The following is a 24,276-nucleotide window of genomic DNA, read 5'->3' on the forward strand; positions in this document are numbered from 1 at the left end:
CTTTCCACAGTTATGTCCCTCCCCTAGTCCACTGGTAGAGGAGTGCTTCCTCCCCTACTACCTTTTCCTAGCCTGTCATGTCTCACCAGGACTGTCTGGATCCTCTTTCTCTGTGGCCTAGTTAGGCCATCTCGTCAGTGGGAATTGATCAAAGAGCTGACTCCTGAATCCATGTCAGAAACAGTCAGTGTTCCCCTTATTAGGAAACCCACATAGAGTCTGAGCTGCCCATTGGCTATATATGAGCAGGGGGTTTAGGTCCTCTACATGCATGGTCCATGGTTGATTCATCAGTCTCTGCAGTACCCCTGAGCACAGATTTTTTCTTTTGGTTATGTTGGTCTCCTTGTGGAGCTCCTGTGATCTCCAGGTCTTTCGATCTTCTCCTCCTTCCATGAAATCCCTATCACTCTACCCAAAGTTTAGCTATGAGTCTCAGGATCTGTTTCAATACTCTGATGGATAGTGTTTCAGAGGCCCTGTGTCCTCTTCCCTGTCTTCTCCTACTTCTGATGTCTATAGCGTTTGCTTTTCTCAATGATGATGAAGCCTCTTCCATAGGGTCCTTCTTGTTGTCTAGCTTCTTTATGACTATAGATTTTGTATTTTTATCCTATACTATATGGCTAATACCCACTTATGAGTAAGTTTATGCCATGTGTGTCTTTCTGCTTCTGGGTTAACTCACTCAGAATAATCTTTTTTAGTTCCATCTATTTGCCAGCAAATTTCATGATTTTTTTTTTCTGAATAGTATTCCATTGTGTATATGGACAACAATTTACTGTATCTACTCTTATTTGAGGAACATCTAGGATGTTTTTAGATCCTGGCTATTATAATTAAACTTCTATGAACATATTTGAGTAAATGAGCATCTTTCAGATATATGCCCAGGAGGAATATAGCTAGATCTGAAGAGCACTACTCCTAATTTTCTGACAAAGTGTCAAATTGATTTTTTTTGTTTTTTTATTTTTTCCTTTTTTATTGTTTATTATTATTAGTTGCATTTTATTAATTCTGTATCCCAGCTGAAACCCGCTCCCTTATTCCCTCCCAATCCCACCCTAATCCCTCAGCTTCTCCCTGACCCTTTCCAAGTCCACGGATTGGGGGGGACCTCCCTTTTTGTCTGGCCCTGTTTTATCAGGTATCTTCAGGGCTGGCTGCAAAGCCATCCTCTGTGGCCTAGCAGGACTGCTCCTCCCTTGGGGAGTGGGGAGTGGTTGTATAAGGTTACATTCCCACCAACAACAGAGGAGGGATCCCCTTTCTCCACATCCTCTCCAGCATGTGTTGTCACTTGAGGTCTTTTCTTTTATCATGAGTTTATTTCATGAAACAGTTCATATAATTCTATGATACAAGAGATTAGACATTTCATATCTAATTTTTTTTAATTTTATAGTTAGCCATTAGTTTACATTCCTTTTTGAGTGCCTCATATTTTTCATATATCAGTGGTGGCATATATCTCTCCAGTCTCAAAACTTAGAAAAATATTTTGATGTAAAAACATATGTCTCTGTGTTCAAATTATCTTGTTCTGTTGCTCTCCTTGTGGAGTTCCTGTCCCCTCCAGCTCTTACTATTTCCCACTTCTTACATAAAATTCCATTCACTCTGCCCATCAGTTGGCCATCAGGCTCAGCATCTGCTTTGACAGTCTATACTGCAGAAGCTTTCAGAGGCCCTCTGTGGCAGGTTTCAAGGTTGTTTCCTGTTTTCTTCTGGCTTTCAGAGGCCCTCTGTAGCAGGTTCCGAGGTTGTTTCCTATTTTCATTTTCTTCTGATGTCCATCCTCTTTGCCTTTCAGGATGGGGATTGAACATTTTAGTTAGGGTCCTCTCTTTTGCTTAGTTTGTTTAGATGTACAGATTTTAGTGGGTTTATTCTATATTGTGTGTTTATATGAGTGAGTAGCATGTTACAGCTCACCATGATGTCCGAGGAAGTTAACGAATTAAGTGCATATTCTAATTTATTCAAAGAGAATTTCAAAACACCTGGTTCTACAAGTGGACTGCAGAAATAATTTGTAATGTGATGTTTTTATACATGAACATACCGAGCATGAAAACAAGTTTTAAACAGCTGATGGGGATGAGCGTTGGAGTATGAGCACCACAGAGCGCCTTCAGAAAGCAAACTCATCTCATACTCCAACCAAGGACTATTCGTGGAGATGACCTGGAACCCCTGCACAGGTGTAGCCCATGGCAGTTCAGTGTCCAAGTGGGTTACATATTAATGGGAAGAGGGACTGCCTCTGACATAATCTGATTGGCCTGCTCGTTGATCACTTCCCCCTGAGGGGGGAGCAGCCTTACCAGGCCACAGTAGAGGACAATGCAGCCACTTTTGATGAGAACTAATAGACTAAGATCAGAAAGAAGGAGAACCTCCCCTATCAGTGGACTTGGGGAGTGTCATGCATGCAGAAAGGGGAGGGAGGGTGGGATCGGCAGGGGAGGAGGGAGGAGCTTATGGGGGGATACAAAATGAATAAAGTGTAATTAATTAAAAAAAGAAAAAAAAGAATCTTTCTTACAAAAAAAACATATGTCTCCATAAAAAGAAATGAAGAAATTATGCAGTCTGCATTTAAGCACATAAATGATAAAACAAGACCAGATATCAATTTTTAAACAGTAATAATGATAAAGCAAGACCAGATATCAATGTTTAAACACTAATAATGATAAAACAAGACCAGATATCAATGTTTAAACAGTAATAATAGAGTAAGCCTGGTAGTGGTCTAGATAAGATGTGATTTGGTGGGCAGTTGCAAATATGTATACTTTCAGATCTGAGACATGGGTAGTATTCATCCAGAAGAAAGTTCAGACTTATGATTCATAGACATGGCAAAGGTGTAGGAGAATGTAGAAGTGAAACATCAAATGAAAGGATAGTTAACAGGAGGCATCTGAAAGACTCTACCTAGCAGTGTTTCAAAGCAGACACTAAGACTCATAACATATAATTCATACTCCTTTCGGCAGAGTACAGGGAATCAAAAATTAGTATGATGTGGAAAGGATAGGAGCTCCACAAGGACCAAATATATCTGGGCACAGGGATCTTTTCTGAGACTGACACTCTACCAAGGACTATGCATGGATATAACCTAGAACCCCTGCTCAGATGTAGCCTGTGGTAGCTCCGTAACCAATTGGTTTCCCATAGTAAGGGGAATAAGGACTATTTCTGACAGGAACTCAATGGCAGGCTCTTTGACCTCCCCACCCCCCAAGGAATGAGCAGTCCTGCTTGACCACAGAGGAGGACTTTGCAGCCAGTCCTGAAGATACCTGATAAATCAGGGTCAGATGAAAGGGGAGGACGTCCTCCCCAATCAGTGGACTTGGAAAGGGGCAGGGAGGAGATGAGGGAGGTAGGGTGGGATTGGGAGGGAATGAAGGAGCGGGATACAGCTGGGATACAGAGTTAATAAAATGTAATTGATAAAAATGAAAAAAGAAAAAAAAAAACATGTTTATTTACTATAAATGGCCTTCCTTATTTTTTGAAAAAAAATTCTTGTATAATAAAACCTTTGTCACTTGAGTTTTAATCTTAGCCCATTCTGATGGATGTAAGGTGGAATCTCAGAGTTGTTTTGATTTGCATTTCCCTGATGACTAAGGACATTAAGCATTTCTTTAAGTGTTTCTCTCCCATTCGATATTCCTCTGTTGAGAATTTTCTGTTTAGCTTTATACCACACTTTTTAAATGGATTGCTCAGTGTGTTTTTAACTTCCTGAGTTCTTTATATATTCTGTATGACAGCCCTATGTCAGATGGAGGGGTGGTGAAACAGTTTTCTCATTCTGTAGACTGTCATTTTGTTCTGTTGAAAATGTTTTCTGCCTTACAGAAATTTTTCAGTTTCATGAGGTTCAACTTATTGATTGTTGAGCTTACAGCATGTGTTATTGATGTTCTGTTCAGAAATTTGTCTCCTGTGCCAATTAGGTCAAGGCTCTTTCCCCACTTTTTCTTCTAACAGATTTACTGTGTCTGGTTTCATATTGAGATCTTTGATTCACTTGGTCCTTACTTAATGCAAGGTGATAAATATGGATCTATTTGCATTTTTTTTTTACCTGTACACATCCAGTTAGACCAACCCCATTTGTTGAAGATTCTATCTTTTTTTCCCATTGTATGGTTTTGACATCTTTGTCAAAAATCAGGTGTCTGTAGTTATGTGGGTTGATTTCTGGATATTCGATTTGATACTATTGATTCACCAGTCTGTTTATATGCCAGTACCTTGCAGGTTTTTTTTTGGTTGTTTGTTTTGTTTTTAATTACTGTTGCTCTATAGTACAGTTTGAGATCAGGGATGGAGATACCTCCAGAAGACATTTTACTGTACAGTATGGTTTTAGCAGTTCTGTTTTTTTGTTGTTGTTGTTTGTTTGTTTTTCCATATGAAATTTAGAATTATTCTTTCAAGGTCTGTAAAGAATTGTTTTGGTATTTTTATGGGAATTGGAATGAGTGTGTAGATTCCTTTGGTAGGATGGCCATTTCACTATGTTAATTCTACTGGTCCATGAGCATGCAAAATCCTTCCATCTTTTGATTTCTTCTTCAAATTCTTTCTTCAGAGGCTTGATTTTTTTTCATATAAGTCTTTCACTTGCTTGGTTAAAGTCACACCAAGGTACTTTATGTTATTTGTGGCTATTGTGATGGGTGTTGTTCGCATAATCTCTTTCTCAGACCATTTTCCGTTTGTATACAGTATGGTTTCATATATTTTGAGTTAATTATGTATCCAGCCACTATGCTGAAGGTGTTTATCAGCTGTATTTTTTCTCTGGTAAAATTTGGGAGTCACTGAGTTACACTATCATGCCATCTGGGAATAGTGATATTCTGACTTCTTCATTTCCCATTTGTTTTTTTCTATAATTTTTTATAATAATTATTGTTTATTCACCTTGAATCGCAGCTGTAGCCCCCTCCTTCTTTCCCTTCCAATCCCACTCTCCCTCTATCTTCTCCTCCCATACCCCTCTCCAAGTCCACTGATACAGTAGGTCCTCCTCAAATTCCATCTGAGCCTAGCAAATCAGGTCTCATCAGGACTGGCTACAATGTCCTCCTCTGTGGCCTGGCCAGGCTGTTCCCTCCTCAGGGAGAGGTGGTCAAAGAGCCAGCCACAGAATTCATGTCAGAGACAGTTCTATTCCCATAACTAAGGAATTCACTTGGATACTCAACTGCCATGTGCTATATCTGAGCAGGGGTTCTAGGTAATATCCATGAATGGTCCTTGGTTGGACTATCAGTCTCAGAAAAGACCCCTGTGCCCAGATAGTTTGGTACTGTTGCTCTCTGTGTGGAGCTCCTGTCCTCTCCAGGTCTTACTAACTCCCCCTTCTTTCATAAGATTCCCTGCACTCTGCCCAAAGTTTGGCCAAAACTCTCAGCATCTGCTTTTATACACTGCTGGGTAGAGTCTTTCAGAGGCCCTTTATGGTAGGCTCCTGTCCTGTTTCTTGTTTTTTCCTTCTTCCCATGTCCATCCTGTTTGTCTTTTTGAGTGAGGATTAATCATCCTACCCAGGGTCCTCCTTTTTGCATGGTTTCTTTAGGTATACAGATTTGTGTGTTATTTTATTTATTTATTTTTCATCATTTATTCACTATATATCTTGATTGAAGCCTCCTCACTCAACTCCTCCTTGTCACACACTCCTACCCTCATCCTTTCCAAATTGTATCCCCTTTATCTCCTTTAGTTGTCATATTGTTCTCTCTAGGAATTCAAGTACTGTCTTGAAGAGGTAAGGAGACAGTGAGCAGCCTTGCCTTGTCCCTGATTTCAGTGGGGTTGATTTATGTTTCTCTTCATTTAGTTTGATGTTGGCTTTAGGCTTGCTTTATTTTATTTTATTTTATTTTTTGCTATGCTTAGGTATGTGCATTATATCCCTGATGTCTACAAGACTTTAAACATGAAGAGGTGTTGTATTTTGTAAAATGCTTTTTTGGGATCTAAGGAGAAGATAGTGTTTTTTTTCTCCTTCACTTTGTTTATATAGTGGATTATATTGACAAATATTTGTATATTGAATCAATCCCTGTATGCCTGGGATGAAGCCTACTTGGTCTTGGTGGATGATAACTTTAATGTGTTCTTGGATTTGGTTTGCAAGTATTTTATTGAGTATTTTTGTGTCAATGTTCATAAGCAAGATTGGTCTGAATTTCTCTTCTTTTGTTGGGTCTTTGTGTGGTTTAGGTGTCAAGGTGACTGTGGCCTCATATAAAGAAGTTTTTAATATTTCTTCTGTTTCTATTTTGTATAATTGTTTAAAGAGTGTTTGTATTATCCCAGCCTAGAATTGTTCCAGACCTTCAAAGAAGAGCTACTACCAATAATCTATAAGGTTATTCTTAAATTAAAAATAATATACAGTAAATAGTATTGTAAATATAATAAATGCTTGCCATCTCATTGAAATACCCAAACCATATACATTTCACTATCATCAAAAGTTACTTGCAAGCTGTCTTCCTTCTCGACTAGTGTAATTCTTTCCTAATTGTCTATATGTTGTATGCTAATTTTCTTGTTATTGTAAGCTATATGATTTTTTAACTCTTCATTAAGTGTTCCCTCACCTATGTCCTAGGGAATTTCATTGACTTTGAAGTACTATAAGTCACATTTGTATTCAAAGCCCACCTGGACTGCTTGATAGTTATTGCATCATAAGAATACTATGTACTAACTACTGTGTACTCATAAACTATTAACACCAGTTTCTTCATACTTATGTCACTCAAATACATGGGTAGGTATACCCACCATAATGTCTAGCACACCTTACATAATTTCTGAGCAGCCAGAAAAGATTGGTGAAGTAAGTGAATCCACTCAGGTTTTCTGATAGAACCAAACATTATTCAATGCTTTGAATTTGAGGATACTTTCATTTTAATTTGGTAATAGCATGCTGAAGTGAGGCAGTATTTAATTCAAATGACAGCTCCATTTTCCCATTTATAACCTGCCATATTTACTATTGATTTTCTTAATGCATAACTTCTACATGTGGCCATAAAATACCTCAGGTCAGAAACTGTATATGATTCATCTTTAATTTTCCTCTTTTAAGTTTATTTTAATAATTTACAATTTGAGTTCTGTGAGAAACTGCTTAAAAAAACTAGTAATTACTGTGGTAGTGTTCCTCATGATAACCTTTGCTGTTGCAGTATTTTATAAAAAACATAACGTACCTTTAGCTGTGCACTTCTGCTTCTTACATCTGTTACCTTCTGCAATTTACTCAAAATTATTCCGTTTTTATAATATTTACTGCTTTAAAATGAAATCAAATGAGTGATATACTTAATGTCTTGACATTTAAGAGATAAGCAGTGTTTATTATCTTAAATTTTGCTTATGTAACCCTAAACAGTATAGGAAATTGTTCTGCATAAACTAAAACACACTTCTCTGTAAGTCATTGCAAACAGCTAAATCTTTTTGAATGGTAAATGGTTATTCTAGAATAGACTCATAAGAAATATGGCAAAAAAAGAACTAAGGGAAAATTTGAGAACATATAGCAATCTATTACTTAATATTTATTGAAACTTCATTTGTGTCTCCATCTGCAACACCAGTACATTAGATTGTATGCTTATCATCACTCCTAGATTATTGAAAAAACTATTTGGAGGGCTTTGCAGCCAGTCCTGAAGATACCTGATAAAACAGGATTGGATGAATGGGGAGGAGGTTCCCCCCCCCATCAGTGGACTTGAAAAGGGGCACAGTGGAGATGAAGGAGGGAGGGTGGGATTGGGAGGGATTGAGGGAGAGAGACACGGCTGGGATACAGAGTTAATAAAATGTAACTGATAAGAAAAAAATAAAATTAAATTTAAAAAAAAGAAAAAAAAACTATTTTATATAAAATGCACTCCTAGGCAAAACTATTCAATCTTTTCAGTACTCCTGATTCCATAGAGAGCACATTAGAAATAATGAAGAACAGAAACAGGCAGAGCTATTGAAATTCACAGCAAAATGCCTTGTCTTAATTTTTTTTTATTTTTAAATAATTTTATACATTCACTTGTATCCCAGCTGTAGCCCTCTCCCTCTTTACCTCACAATCCTCCCCTCTCTCTTTCATTTCCTCCCTGCCCCCTTCCAAGTCCACTGAGAGGGGGTGTCCTCCTCTCCTTCTCTCTGGCCCTAGCTTATCAGGTATCTTCAAGATGGTTTCAATGCTCTTATCTGTGGCCTAGCAAGGCTGCTCCTCCCTCAGCATGGAGGGGAAGCTCAGGAGTTCAGGTCAGAAACAATTCCAGCCCCCCTTACTAGGAAACCCACTTGGATACTGAGCTACCATGGGCTATGTCTGAGCAGGGGTTGTAGGTTATAATCCATGCACGGTCCTTGGTTGGATAAACAGTCTAATAGAATTTTCCTGTGCTCAGATATATTTGGACATTGTAGGGCTCCCTGTCCCCTTTGGGATATACTAATTCCTCCTTCCTTCATATGATTCCCTACACTCTGCCGAAGGCATGGTTATGGGTCTCAGAATCTGCTTTGATACACTGCTAGGTAGAGTCTTTCAGATGCCTTCTGTGGTAAGCTACTATCCTTTTACTTATTTTCTCCTATTTCCAGTGTCCATCCCCTTTATCTTTCTAGATGAGGATTGATTGTCTTACCTCGGGTCCTCTTTCTTGTTTATCTTCTGGCTATTATGAATAAAGCTTCTACAAACATGGTTGAGCAAATGTCCTGGTTGTGTAATTGAACACCTTTTGGATATATGCCTAGGGGTGGTATAGCTGGATCTTGAGGTAACACTATTCCTAATTGTCTGAGAAAATGCCAGATTGATTTCCAAAGTGGTTGTACCAGTTGACATTCCCACCAGCAATGGAGGAGTATTCCCCTTTCTCCACAGCCTCTCCATGCGTTGTCTCTTGATTTTTTTATCTTAGCCATTCTGATTGGTGTAAGGTGAAATCTCAGGGTGGTTTTGATTTGCATCTCTCTGATGGCTAAGGATGTTGAGCATCTCCTTATGTGTCTCTCTGCCATTCTGTATTCTTCTACAGAGACTTCTGTTTAGCTCCGTGCCCCATTTTTTAATTGGGTTACTTGAATTATTGCCTTTTAACTTCTTTAGTTCTTTATATATTCCAGATATTAGCCCTCTGTCAGATGTCGGGTTGGTGAAGATCCTTTCCCAATCTGTAGGCTGTCATTTTGTTCTGACGACAGTGTCTTTTGCTTTACAGAAGCTTTTCCGTTTCATGAGGTCCCATTTATTGATTGTTGCTCTTAGGGCCTTTGCTGATGGTGTTCTGTTCAAGAAGTTGTCTCCTGTGCCAATGAGTTCTGGGTTATTCCCCAGTTTTACTTCTAACCGATTTAGAGTATCTGGTTTTATATTGAGGTCTTTGAACCACTTGGACTTCAGTTTTGTGCAGGGTGATAAGTATGGATCTATTTTCATTTTTCTACATGTAGACATCCAGTTGGACCAGCACCATTTGTTGAAGATGCTGTCTTTTCCATTGAATGGTTTTGGCTTTTCTTGTTCTACCCCATTCTTTCCACCACCACCACCCCCTTTAGGAACCTGTTGAAATCCCGCAGGTCTGGACATTTCTGGGCCTGTGATAGGGGAGTGGGAAGGAGACAAGTAGTGTCCCCATTCCTCCTGCTCACAACGCTATGGCTCCGGTCCATGCCTTCTGCCCTGGCCCACCTGGGCGCCTTTTTTCTTTGTTTTGGGCGGAAAGGAAGCAGCACAAGGAAATCAGGTTATGAGACTTGACAGTTTCTTCCTCTGACTCTGTTTCATCATCACTATCTAGCTCCTAAATAATTTTTTTGCTCTCAAATTACAGAAATCTGTTTGAGCTCCTTTATGAACACTTGAAATAACCTTAGAAGTCTTTTTTTTTTTTAATGCCTGTTTGGCTGCTCTAATTTTCCAAGTAACTTTTTAACTTGTGAGATTCCTTTTTCTTTACCCTTACTCCTCACTTCTTGATGGACTCTTGAGACCCTGTAAGAATAAGTCATCCTTATTCAATTCTTGTCCCATAATTTGTCATTCTGACTCACCTCTCGGATCAAACTCACAGAAGGTTGGCTCTGTGGAGATCTCTTATGCAGGAATTTTTTCATTTCCCAGTGGAAACGCTGGATCTATGTAGATTTGTGTCCAGTGAAGAACGACATTCAATCCAGTCTCCCGTACCTTAGGTCACGATGGGCACCAGAAATGTTCAACGGGTTCCTAAAGGGGGGGGGGAGAACGGGGTAGAACAAGAGACACAAGGAAGGAGGCCAAGTTTGTTTGTCTGATCAAAGCCTCATTTATTAGAAATTTTTATCGAACTTATATAGGGAGAAGGCAGGAAAAGAGAGAAGGCTAAATTAATGCTGCAGGAGATAACAAGAGTGCTTTCATGGCTAGAATATTGCACCTGCAAGATACTGTAAGGATGTTTTCTTAAGATATCTCGTGGATGCTCTAAAACTTAACATACAGATGTCCTCGCAAATCTATCACCCATGACTTAGGGTCCTAGATAACTCTTTCACTAAATAGCTTTAGGTCTCCACTAAATGACCTTTGCTCACTATTTGGTTTTGGCTTTAGTAACTCTTGTATTTGGGAAATAGATTTTCAGGATTATGAGGTCCTCCTGGTGGATTTTGCCTTTGGTGAGAATGAAGTGCACCTCCTCATCTTTTTTGATTTTTTTTTTTTTGTAGTCTATTTTACTAGATATTAGGATAGCTACCTCAGCTTGCTTTCTGGGTTTGTTTGACAAAACTGTTTTCTACAAGACAGTTTCTGAGCCTTGACAGTTTAAAGATTCTATACCGTTTAATAACCAGAACAGAGTGGGAACAGTGTGTAATATAGTTTCATAAGTTATAATTTCCACTGAGGCTTAAATATTTTTAAATTGTAGAGCTGAATTCTAAAGAAAAATATCTCTTATTCCACTAAGACTTGAATGTATTATTTTACTTTGTATATATTATTTTCTGTTTTGTTATTGTGTATGTGAATATGATATGTACAGGTGAGCATGTGAACCATGAAAGCATTTAATGATCACAGGACAACTTTCTGGTTTCATCTTTATTTTTTCACCTTTATATGGCCATTTTACTACCACCTAAATATCATTTTAAAAAATCCACTCAATTTGTATAATAATGGTTTTAATTGGTGGATCAAGTATTTATGTACCAAAGTATTATACAAAAAATCCATATCAGAGAAAAAGCCTATAAAATTGCACTTAGATTGTTTTATGTTATCCATCTACTTCTATGCATGAAGTCTACCCTTAAGTGTGGTTATTATACTCAGTGGAACTCTCTTGTAGAAAATTATTTTTCCTTTGCAAGAAGATATCAAACAACGATAGATTCAGGGTTAAGGATGGTAGCTTATGTTCATTTCCCACATCAGTGTTTGGACCCCATCTGGCTTTAACATGGGCAGACGCTGTGAATGCTGCCACAATCTCTGTGGAATCATATGTGCATCAGGACACTTAAGTCTTAAAGATAATGTTTTCTTAGTATCATTCATCCCTTCTGAGTCTTAAATACTTTTTGTTATTTTTATTTTTATATTAGTTACAGTTTATTTACTTTATATCCCAGTTGTAGCCCTCTTCCTCATTCCCTCCCAATCCCACCTTCCCTCCCTCATCTCCTCCCTGTCTTTCCCTAAGTCCACTGATAGGGGAGGTCCTCCTCCCCTTCCATCTAAACCTAGTTTATCAGGTATCTTCAGGATTGGCTGCAATGTCCTCCTCTGTGACCCAGCAAGGTTGTTCCTCCCATGGGGAGGAGGGAGGTCAAAGAGCCAGACATTGAGTTCATGTCAGAAACAGTCCTTGTTTCCCTTACTAGGGAACCCACTTGGATACTGAGCTGCCATGGGCAATGTCTGAGCATGGGTTCTAGGTTATATCCATGCATGGTCCTTGGTTGGAGGGACAGTCTCAGAAAAGACCCCTGTGCCCAGATATATTTGGTCCTTGTGGAGCTCCTGTCCTCCCCAGGACATACTAACTTCCCCTTCTCTCATATGATTCCCTGCCCTCTGCCCAAGGTTTAGTTATGAATCTCAGTGTCTGCTTTGATACACTTCTAGGTAGAGTCTCAAAATTAACTCAAAAATATCAGAAGCCCTCCTATATACCAAAGACAAAGGGTCAAGAAAGAAATTAAATGAAACAATACCCTTCATAATAGCCACTAATAATATAAAGTACCTTGGTGTGACTCTAAGCATGCAAGTGAAAGACCTGTTTGAAAAAAATTTCAAGTCTCTGAAGAAAGAAATTGAAGAAGACTCTTAAATTCTTTCTGCCACTGCTTATGCATAGGTCCCAGAGCCCTGAATAGAGGTGTTCATTGCTGATATCCCATTTAGTACTGAGTAATCTAAGGCTTTGACTCTTCACACACTGTCTAATTGTGGGCCTTTATATTAGTTTTCATGTGCTCCTGCAAGTCCAGAGTGAGGCACTGATTTATGGGTATGTAGGAATGCCTTGTAGAGTCATTTGCTGATATACTATTTTAGCAAAACAGTAGTTTTCCATTTCTCCCTAGGCCCATGGCCTATCTTTTCTCATGTTCTTGGTCACCTGAGAACTTTCAAACATGGGTTACATCTCATGAAGTGGGATCTAAATCCAACCACAGAGTGGATGCTTATTCTCACAACATTTGTGCATACAGGTTAGTTTCACAGGGTTTGTAGCTGTGTTGATGGTTATGCTAACTTCTGTAAGCAAGTGGAATGTTTTCTAGCATCATAAACACTAGTCAGCAGGAGTGAAGTCCCTAATTAGGCACCAATTAAAATTCTCTCTATTCAATGAAATGTATGTATTGTCTTCAGCAACAGAGCCTTAACATCAGTTTATGGAGAGGAACAAATAGTTGTGGCATAGCCTAAATTGTTTGGGAGTTTCCATGAAGCCCCTTTGACCAATGTGTTAGAAAGATGTAACCCACTCTAGGCTCTAGATGCTTCACCTGGTGGTGAAAGATAACTACTTTGTACTTTGTCTTAACCATTATTTGGTGACCCTATTTAGATTTCTTTAATATATGTATATATTTTAAGAAACTTTTATAGTATTTGGTACCAAACAACCCCTCCAAGAGAACTTAGTTTTAATTGTTCCTCCCAATACTTCCTCATTTAAGTCTCCCATCCCCTTTAGTACTCCTGCTCCAGGCTACCCACTGTATCTCCATAATTATGTATTCTACTTCTCCTTACTTTGGAGACCCTACCCTCTCAACAAGTCTCATATCCTATACCTAATGTCTGTGGTCATATGGAGTGTACTTTAGCATACATACAGAAGGCTTAAAAGTTAAAATCCACATATAAGAGAAAATATATATAAATTGTCTTTCAGGATCAGATTTCCCTCACTCAGGATGATTTTTTTCTCCATCTACCGACCCTTGAATGTTGTAAGTGGTTATTAATATTTACTATTGGTTTATCTTCTAGTAAAGCTTGTTGTTAATCTTAAACAGCTGTATAACCAAATCACCACACAGAGACTGGGTTTTTAGTTCACCTAGAACACAATGCTGGGCAAAATTTACTCCCTCCTAAACCTCCAAGCCCTCAGTTTCCTAACATTTAGATTTCCCACATTATACTTGCTTTTTGTGAATCTTAGGGCTGGTTCATGCTCCACGTCCTCCAAGATCTCTCCCTAGCTCTGGTCTCCTAGCTCTCTTCTTGCTCCTTCTCCACCCACTCATTTCCTGCTTTCTGGCTCCTCCCCTCTTTCCTGTCCTCTGGCTCCTCCCTGCTCAACATTGTGTCTAGTTGCTTTATTTTGTCCTGTTTACATGAGAGTTGAGACAGGACACTTAGAATGAGTATCACAATACAATATTCGGATTGAAACCAGAGAGTTGTGGGGGGAATCAGCATTTGAATGAACAAGGGTAAGGTATATACATTAAAAAAAAAAAAACATTATACCAACATTTCCCCCTTTAAGTCCAATAAAAGGCTCCTTTTCTTTCAATACAATAATAATTATGAAATTATGAAAACTGTTAGGTAAAATCTACGTGTGCAATGTCCAGTCCATGTGTATTTAGCACATGGAGAGGGCATCTTAGGAGAAAGTATATGATTATCCTATCTATCTTGACAAGTTTAAGGTTCTATACCTAAATTAACTTTTATTCTTATTAGTATTACCTATATGAAAAGATTTCTTAATTTCTAAACAACTTAAGTTTAAATGTGGTACTGTAACTATTTGGTCTTCAACCCCATCAGAGACTTGAGAAGGATAAAATTAGTTATGAGAGTAAATAGGAAGTGCATGTTAGCAGCTTCCAAAAAATAAAAATTGACAGAGACAGTTTGCTGCGGAACAGTCACCCATAACTCTCTATAATGTTGGAGCATCATCTTCAGCCTTTTGGCTCAGAATATTTTGATGGACATATATATGAAGCAGGAACTATTTAGGACTTGCTTACCCTGTCTTGGGAGAGTTCGGCAGTCGACTTGTCCTACATTTAAGCTTGCCCATTTTAGGCAGAATTTGTCTGTTGTGAAGCGAGGGTATTTTCTTTACCCGAGTGGCTTGTTTGCCACATTTGAAGCCATCTCCATATGGAGGTTCTTTGATGCTCATTATCTTCTTTCAGGTATGCAGGGTGCTGCCAGGAAATGACTTGTCTCATTGTCAAAGAATCTTTAAAATAATAAGAATATTTTAAATGCCATATTCTGTAGGTCTCTGAAGTTTTTGAAGACTACCTATCTTTATGTAATTGATTTGTATACAAAATCATATCTATCTGTTCAACCTAGGATGTATACTCCTGTGATAAATTAGACTAGTGTCTGACATGACTATGAGTTGAATAACTAACAATTAACTTGCATACCTAATATCCTAATCACCTTTTAATAGTAGTTTAAAAGTATTGGAAGTAACCTTGACTTTCTATCAATATAGTAAAGCTTATACCAATGTATTAAAAATACTTATTTTTCATCAATATGCAAAATCCTATACCAGAGTTAAAATTAAACTTATTTGGGAATAACAAATAAAACCTTAAGTTGAGTAGATTCAATAATCTACCATTTTTTTCTATTTCTATAAAATATCCTTGTATATTCCTTGTTTCACTTTGAATAAGACCATTAATAATAAACATCTACCAATGAAAATAAAATTTCGTAGCCATAGCAAACAACCAAAAAAAAAAAAAATACCCAACTCCCTTAAAGGAAAATTGGACGCCGTTCTCATAGACTTCTAGCTGACATTTTGGACATGTAGAAATCCTGTAGGGGGCCCAAATAAAAATGGTTAATTAAGCAAGCAATAACATTTGTGGTCCAAAAATATTTGAATGTTATTATAAATGTATGAGATGTGCAGGATGAAACTAAGCTCTAAGCCAATTTTATCTATGCAATTAAAAGATTAGCATAATACACTTTGAGGATATTATAGCCAAGGGTTTATTGGCCAAGTATTGATGGAGTTCTGGCTGAAGACATTTTTTATGTCTGTCAGTTTCAGAGGTATTTCCAGGTAAAGGGATTATCAACTTATGTTACATGTTTTGTTTGATCTTGATTTCTCTCTTCTTTTGAGTGGCTAAGGTCTTCCACTGTCATTTCTGATTTTTATTAGTTTGAAAGGAACCCATAATTTCTCATCTTCTGCATGAACATAAGCAAAACCTCTTCACCAGTGTAACACATTCCCCACTCTCCATTGTGAAGTTAGGCTATCTTTGAAACATATAGGCTGAAATAACTCAGCAGTTTTGTCTAAAACCCAGTGTCTCTCTGCAGCTGCTGTTTGTTGTTCATTAACCTTTAAGAAATTTAAGGACAATAAAGCATTATGTAATCTATCTCTGGGGGTTTTAATACCCCTCTCTGTTTGTTAAGCATGTCCCTTAAAGTACGACTGCTTGACCAGTAGGATTGTGAGGTATACCTGTTACATGCTTTATCTTGTAATATGTAAAAAAAAAATCCTTCCATTTTATTAGAGACATACACTGTAGCATTATCACTCTTAATTTGTTTAGGTATGCCCATAATCACCATGACTTCTAATAAATGGGTAATAACTGAATCAGCCTTTTCAGAGCTTAAGGCTGTTGCCCATTGAAACCCTGAATATGTGTCTATAGTATGGTGCAAATATTTCAGTTTACCAAAATCTGTAAAATAAAGCACGTCCATTTGCCAAATTACATTTCGTTGGTTACCTTTAGGGTTACTTCCTGCAGGTAGTGGAGTTTGGCTATACAAAGAACAAGTGGGGCATTTTCTCACAATTTCTTTGGCTTGTTGCCAAGTGATAGAAAACTCTCTTTTTAAACCTTTGCTGTTAACATGGTGTTTTTATGCAATTCTGAGGCCTCTAACAAACTTCCTGTCAATAGTTGATCAATTTCATTATTGCCTTGTGCTAGAGGACCCAGTAAACCCATATGAGATCTGGTATGTGTTATACACAATGGATTATTTCTATTTCTGATTACTTGTTATAATTGAAGGAACAGTGAAGTTAAGTCTGAATTATCCAGAATTAGATCAGCAGTTTCTACATGCAGAACAACTCTTTCTGCATATTGAGAGTCAGTCACTATATTAAGAGATTCCTGAAAATCTGATAACACCAATAGAATTGCATATAATTCTGATTTTTGAACTGAATCATAAGGACTCTCCACCACTTTACTCAGATTTTTCTGACTTATAAACTGACCTTTTTGATTTATTGGCATCTGTATAAAATATGGGAGCTCCAGAAATTGGAGTTCCTTTTACTATATGAGGGAAAATCCAATTTCTTCTTTTTATAAACTGAAGTCGCTTGTTTTTGGGGTATCTGTTGTTGATTTCTCCCAAAAATTCACAACAAGCTCTTTGCCAATATTTGTTGTCTGTCCATAATGACACAATCTCAGCATTGGTAAAAGGTACCACCATTTCAGCTTGATCTATTCCAGGCAGTTGATGAAGTCTCATTTTTCCTTTTAGGAGCAATTCAGAAACCTTTTCTATATAGGTTTTTAGTTTTTTTTTCTTTTTTCTTTTTTTCTTTTTTTGGTTTTTAGTCTTTTTATTTTGTTTGTGTGCCAAAAGTATCCATTCTAAAATACAGTCCTCCCTCTGCATAAGAATTCCTGTGGGAGAATGAGGGGAGGGCAAAATAACCAAAATACAGGCCCTCTTTGGATCAGTATGGTCCATGTATCTTGTAATTTCCTTTCTACCAGAGCCAATTCCTTTTCACCTTCAGCTGATAACGTTCTTGGGCTATTCAAGTTCTTATTGCCCTGTAAGATTTGAAATAAGTTACTTAGCTCTTGAGTAGCTAAACCAAGCGTAGGCCATAGCCAGTTAATATCTCCCAGCAATTTTTGAAAACCATTAAGAAGTTATTAAAACTGTTTTTTTTTTCTAATTTGTACTTTTTGTGGTCGAATTTTCTGTAGACCTATTTTGTATCCTAGGTAATTAATAGAATCTCTTCTTTGTATTTTTTTCAGGAGCAATCTATAACCCCCAACAAGGCAAAGTTTTACTTATTTCATCAAAAATATTTTCTAATGTTTTTGTATCTGAATCAGCTAATAAGATATCATCCATATAGTGGTAAATTATAGAATGAGGAAACTGCTTACTAATTATCTCCAACGGTTGTTGTAAAAAATATTGGCACAAAGTAGGACTGTTTAACATCCCCTGTGGTAAGACCCTCCAGTGATATCTCTTTATTGGACAGCTTCTATTCAAAGTGGGTGCTAAGAAAGCAAACCTTTCCCTATCATGTTGATGTAAAGGAATTGTGAAAAAGCAATCCTTTAAATCAATCACTATAATAGGCTATTCTTTAGGTGACAAGGAAGGCAATGGGATTCCGGATTGTAACGATCCCATTGGCTGAATAATTTTGTTAATTGCTCTTAGATCTGTTAACATTTTCCATTTGTCAGATTTCTTTTCGATGACAAACACCGGAGAATTCCAAGGGCTGTTGGACTCCTCTATATGTTGAGCATCCAGCTGTTCCAGGACTAGCTGTTCTAGTGCCAGTAATTTTTCTTTACTCATAGACCATTGTTCAATCCAAATAGGTTGGTTTGCCAACCACCTTAGTGGTAAGGCTGTGGGAATTTTATTAGCAGTGGCTTCCCAACAGGCAGTTGAAAAGACAGCCTCTGCTGTATTTTGTTTATGGACAGCCTGGACAGTCTGAAACTGTTTTTGATGACAATTTTTAATAATTTAACTTCTTTATCATGAGTTTTACATGTTTTTTGGCTTGACTCAGAACTTGGGGGGATGTTAATCCGAGTCTTCCATTATTGTAACAGATCTCTTCCCCATAAGTTTATGGCTATCTCAGCCACGTATGGTCTTAGTTTTCCTATTTGAACTTCTGGTCCTGTACATTTAAGCCATCTAACACTTTGTTTCACTTTAGATAAAGTTCCAACTCTTTGGAATTGAATATCCACCTCCTGAAGTGGCCAATTTGGGGGCCTGGATTTAGAAGTAATGATTGTGACATCAGCCCCAGTATCTACCATGCCTTCAATTTCAATATTATTTAAAATTATTTTTAACTTTGGCCTTTGATAATTTATAGAGGTTTGCCAATATATTTGTTTTTTGTTCTCTTCCAGTTTTTTTGATTTATCTATAGAATCTGCTTTGGCCTCACTGTCCAAGTTTTTAATGTTTATTCCCAGAGCAGTGGTGTTTAATTTTCTTGCGGAAGAGTATCCCTGTCCTGTTCTGGGGCCTGTGAGAGGCCCCCTTGGGCGTTTTTTGATTAAGGATTACCCCATTTATCTGTGACTGCTCTACATTCACTAGGCCAATGATGACCCTTGCCACATCTTCTGCATATTCTAGGAAGCATAGGCTCCCTTGAATTATTTTGGTTTTCCTGGTAATGTCTTTTGTAGTAATCTTGCCCATCACAATTACAACATTTCCCAACGTCCTTTGGGGTAGCTTCTCCTATCAAGGTCAAATTGGGTGAATGAGGTCTGATGTCAATCATTTTTCTAATCCATTCATCTGTTGGAGCAGATCTTGCTCATAATGGCCTTATTGCTTCTTTGCATTCAGTATTAGCATTTTCAAAAACTAAAGATTCTATTAGTGCTTTTCTAGCTAGTGGATCTGATATACTTCTATCCACAGTTGAAGTCAATCTTGGCAAAAAGTTAGTAAATGTTTCACTTGGACCTTGTATGACCTGGGAGAATGGCTCAAGCCTTTTTCCTGATTCCTCAACCTTGTCCCAAGCATTTAAGGCTGCTCGGTGACATAATGCTAAGGTTTCTTCATTATGTACAGCTTGTATCTCTGTGTCAGCATACTGGCCATCACCAAGCAGCTGTTCCTCAGAACCACCAACACCTCTGGCTCTATTTTTGTGTGCTAGCTCTCTACCTTCTTCTCTCCACCATGAAAGCCATTGTAAATGTGGCCCAGGCTCTAATATTGCCTTTGCCATATCCTCCCAGTCCTTGGGGATTACTCTACTTTTGATTGACCAGGAAGTCAACATTTGTTTTACAAATGGTGAATGCATTCCAAAATTAGTAACACTTTCTTTAAATTTCCTCAGATCTAGCTCTTCCACAGGGTGCCGTTCAGCTTCATGATAATTCAGTGGATGCTCATCATCTGCTGGTCTCTGCTGTAAACTGACTAGATAAGCCAACATTTGTTTTCTAACCACCTTTGGTAGGCTTTCTTTATTTTTGTCTTTTGCTTCCACCTGAGTATTTTCTTTACTTAGTATTCTAAACTCTTCTCTTAAGGTCTGCACACACATTTCATACCTATCTCCCTGTTGTTTCTTTTGTTCAATAATCTCTTGAATCTCTTGTTTTATGCCTGTTTTCCAACTTTTAATTTTTTCATTATATTGTTCTAGTTGTTCTTTGTGCTGTTCCAGTATCTTTTCTAAAACCTCTGCCCTATCTTCCTGTTGTTTATTACGTTCTGCATGTTTTTGTATTTCTTGTTTTATGTCTTCTTTCCAACCTTCATTTTTTCTTTTATATTGTTCTAGTATCTTTTCTAAAGCCTTTGCCTTCGGGAAGACATAAAAAGCTAATGCAATGATTAAAGTTAAATTGAGGACTATGAATGTAAGCATAGTCACAATTTCTAGACTTTCTTTTATTTCAGTCTTAAAACCATAGAATAGATTATCAGCAAAGCTCCAAGTCTGTTTTATTGTTCCTTCCATCCTGTTAGACTGTAGTGGCAGCTAGTTTTGTTATGTTAAGTCTGAGGTCTGCCCACAGTAGGCTATCATTTGCTCCAAGGCTTGTTTAAGAGTCTCTCTTAAAGAGACAGTAATTAACCTGGGAGTTTTTAGGTTTTAAGTTTGGGTTTTATCACTGGGAGCTTATGCCCCCTTTCAAATTATATTTAAGTATCCTTTAAAAGGTGTGGATTATTAGATTAGTTGGGTGCCATTTGTTTTAAGTGGTCATTAATATTTACTATTGGTTTATCTTCTAGTAAAGCTTGCTGTTAATCTTAAACAGCTGTATAACCAAATCACCACACAGAGACTGGGTTTTTAGTTCACCTAGAACACAATGCTGGCAATATTTACTCCCTCCTAAACCTCCAAGCCCTCAGTTTCCTAACATTTAGATTTCCCACATTATACTTGCTTTTTGTGAAATATTAGGTCTGGTTCATTCTCCACTTCCTCCAAGATCTCTCCTCCAGCTCTGCTCTCCTAGCTCTCTTCTTGCTCCTCCTCCCACTCATTTCCTGCTTTCTGGCTCCTCCCCTCTTTCCTGTCCTCTGACTCCTCCCTGCTCAACATTGTGTCTAGTTGCTTTATTTTGTCCTGTTTACATGAGAGTTGAGACAGGACGCTTAGAATGAGTGACACAATGCAATATCCGGATTGAAACCAGAGAGTTGGGGGTGGGGGGGAAATCAGCATTTGAATGAACAAGGGTAAAGTGTATACATTAAAAAAAAAAAACATTATAGACATTTAAGAGGGAGCCAAGATGGCGGCACCAGGAGAACACCGTGTCTGAAAAGCAGGACAACACACTCTGAGCAGCGACCAGGAGACTGAACTCTGGAACCTAAAACAACAGCTATCGTGTTTCCCAGGTGAGGGGAGGCTCCCACGGTGTGGGAATTGGTCCGGTCCACTCTCTGCTACACAGCCAGAACCCGGAAGAGAACCCGGCTAAGGCAGGCTTTGGGTCTCCGGGTCTCTGCAGCCACAGTGTCACAGAGCTGACTGATAGCCTACCCATGCACTTCCGCAGCAGGACGAAAACAGAGAGTAGTGAGCAAGGTGAACCTCTGTGCATTCCAACTGTTCCTGCAAGAGAGTGAGTGAGCCTTCTAGGGAGAGATTGCCCCAGACCCAGGGCCTCTCCACAGAAGCAACCAGACGAGATCCCTGGCACCCACACTCTTAGTGTTGGCATAAGAGGATTCTTGGGATAGCGACCCCAACAGTGAAGCCTCTGCCTTGTGGGTCCACCAAGGTAATCCAGGCAAACAATCCCTGGATCTCAGTCAGAACTGCGTAATAGTGGCTTGCAGGCCACTACAATAGTCAGAGAATCCGCGCATGCACACTGCGCCTGCTAAAAGCGCACTCAAATAGCGCCAGCGTCACATTCTTTACTTAGGCAAAACTGAAAACAAAGTGCACACTCCCAAAGCAGTGACCCTCTCTCATCTTCCTGAAAAAACAGTCCAGAAAAAAGAAAGAGAGGATCATAGCCCAAACTACAATCTCGTGGAACAAACAGTGAATATTATAAATAACCAGATGGCTAGAGGCAGACGTAAGAACACTCCCAACAAAAATCAGGACACAATGACCTCACCAGCAACCCCACAAAACAATGGACACTTCAGTACAATAGATATACAAGAAAGCGACCTCAAATCTACGTTTCTCCAGCTATTAGAGGCCCATAAAAATGAAATGAACAAAACCCTCAGAGAAATAACCAAAGAAATCGAGACTAACCAAGAGGAAACAAATTGTGCTCTCAGAGAAATGACCACGAAAATTGAGGCAAACAGAGAAGAAATGCACAAAGCTTTCAAAGAAATGTCCACACAAATGAAGGCAAATAAAGAAGAAATAAACAAAGCTCTCATAGAAATACAGGCAATTATACCCAAAGAAGTAGAGGCACAATTAGTGATACATAGAGAGGAAATAGAAAAAAAAAATAGAAGCTATCATTGAAAAGCAGGAGTCCACAAACAAACAGATGAAGGAACTGGTGCAAGACATGAAAACAGAATTAGAATCAATAAAGAAAACACAAAAAGAGAAAAACCAGGAGCTGGAGAACATAGAGAAAAGATCAGGCACTACAAAGGTAAGCATACCAACAGAATACAAGAAATGAAAGAAAGAATCTCAGGAGCCGAAGATACACTTGCGGAAATTGACATGTCTCTCAAAGAAAAAATAAAATCAGAAAAGTTCCAAACACAAAACATCCAAGAAATCAAGGACACCATGAAAAGACGAAACCTAAGAATAATAGTGGTAGAAGAAAAAGAAGACATCAGGCTCAAAGGTCTGGGAAATATTTTCAAGAAAATTATAGAAGAAAACTTTCTCAACTTAAAGAAGGAGATGGCCATGAAGATACAAGAGGCCTACAGAACACCAAGTAGACTAGACCAGAAAAGAAATTCTTCATGTCACATCATAGTCAAAACACTGAACCTACAAAACACAGAAAAAATTCTAAAAGCAGCAAGGGAAAAAGGCCAAGTAACATATGAAGGTAGACCTATCAGAATCACACCAGATTTCTCAACAGAAAATATGAAAGCCAGAAGGGCCGGGACAGAAATCATACAGTCCTTAAGGGACCACAGATTCCAACCCAGACTACTATACCCAGCAAAACTTTCAATCAACATAGACGGAGAATTCAAGATATTCCAAGACAAAACCAAATTTAAATAATATCTACATAGTAACCCAGCTCTACAGAAGTTACTAGAAGGGAAACTCCAAACCAAAGAAAACAACTACATCGAAGGAAACAGAGGAAATAGATAACTACACAACAAAAAAACCAAAAGAAGACAAGCAATGAAACTCAGTGACACCACCAACACCACATCTAAAGTAAGTAACAATTGTTGGTCACTAGTTTCTATCAACATCAACGGAATCAACTCCCCAATTAAAAGACACAGACTAACAGAATGGTTGCAGAAAAAGGATCCAAAATTCTGTTGCATCCAAGAAACACACCTATGCAACAAAGATAAACACTACCTCAGAGTAAAGGGCTGGAAAACTGTTTTTCAAGCAAATGGTTCCAGAAAACAAGCGGGAGTAGCCATCCTAATATCTAATAAAATAGACTTTCAACCCAAGTTAATAAAAAAACATAAGGACGGCCACTATATTCTCATCAAAGGAAAAATCCACCAAGAGGATATCACAATTTTGAATATCTACGCCCCAAATACAAGAGCACCTACATTCGTAAATGAAACAATATTAAAGCTTAAATCACACATTGATCCTAAAACCCTAATAGTGGGAGACTTCAACACTCCACTCTCACCAAGGGACGGAACAACTAAACAGAAAACAAATAGGGAAATAAAAACACTTACAGAGACCCTAAATCAAATGGACCTAATAGACGTCTACAGTTCTTTTCATCCAAACTCAAAAGAGTATACCTTCTTTTCAGCACCACATGGAATGTTCTCCAAAATAGACCATATAGTTGGTCATAAAGAAAGCCTTAACAGATACAAAAAGATTGAAATAATCCCTTGTATTCTATCTCACCACCATGGATTTAAGCTGGACCTCAACAACAACAGAAATAACAAACTGCCTACACGTACATGGAAACTGAACAACCTGTTACTCAGCGACAGCTGGGTTAAGGAAGAAATAAAGAAAGAAATTAAAGACTTCCTAGAATTGAATGAAAATGAAGGCACAACGTATCCAAATTTATGGGAAACACTGAAAGCAGTGCTCAGGGGAAAATTTATAGCACTAAGTGCCTGCAAGAAGACATTCCTAACAACACATACAAACAACTTAATGGCCCAACTGAAAACCCTAGAAAAAAAAGTAGCAGATACACCCAAGAGGAGCAGAAGGCTGG

The sequence above is a fragment of the Psammomys obesus genome, unplaced genomic scaffold, assembly GCF_907164565.1.
Source record: "Psammomys obesus unplaced genomic scaffold, mPsaObe1.curated_primary_1811, whole genome shotgun sequence".
Taxonomy (NCBI): Eukaryota; Metazoa; Chordata; class Mammalia; order Rodentia; family Muridae; genus Psammomys; species Psammomys obesus.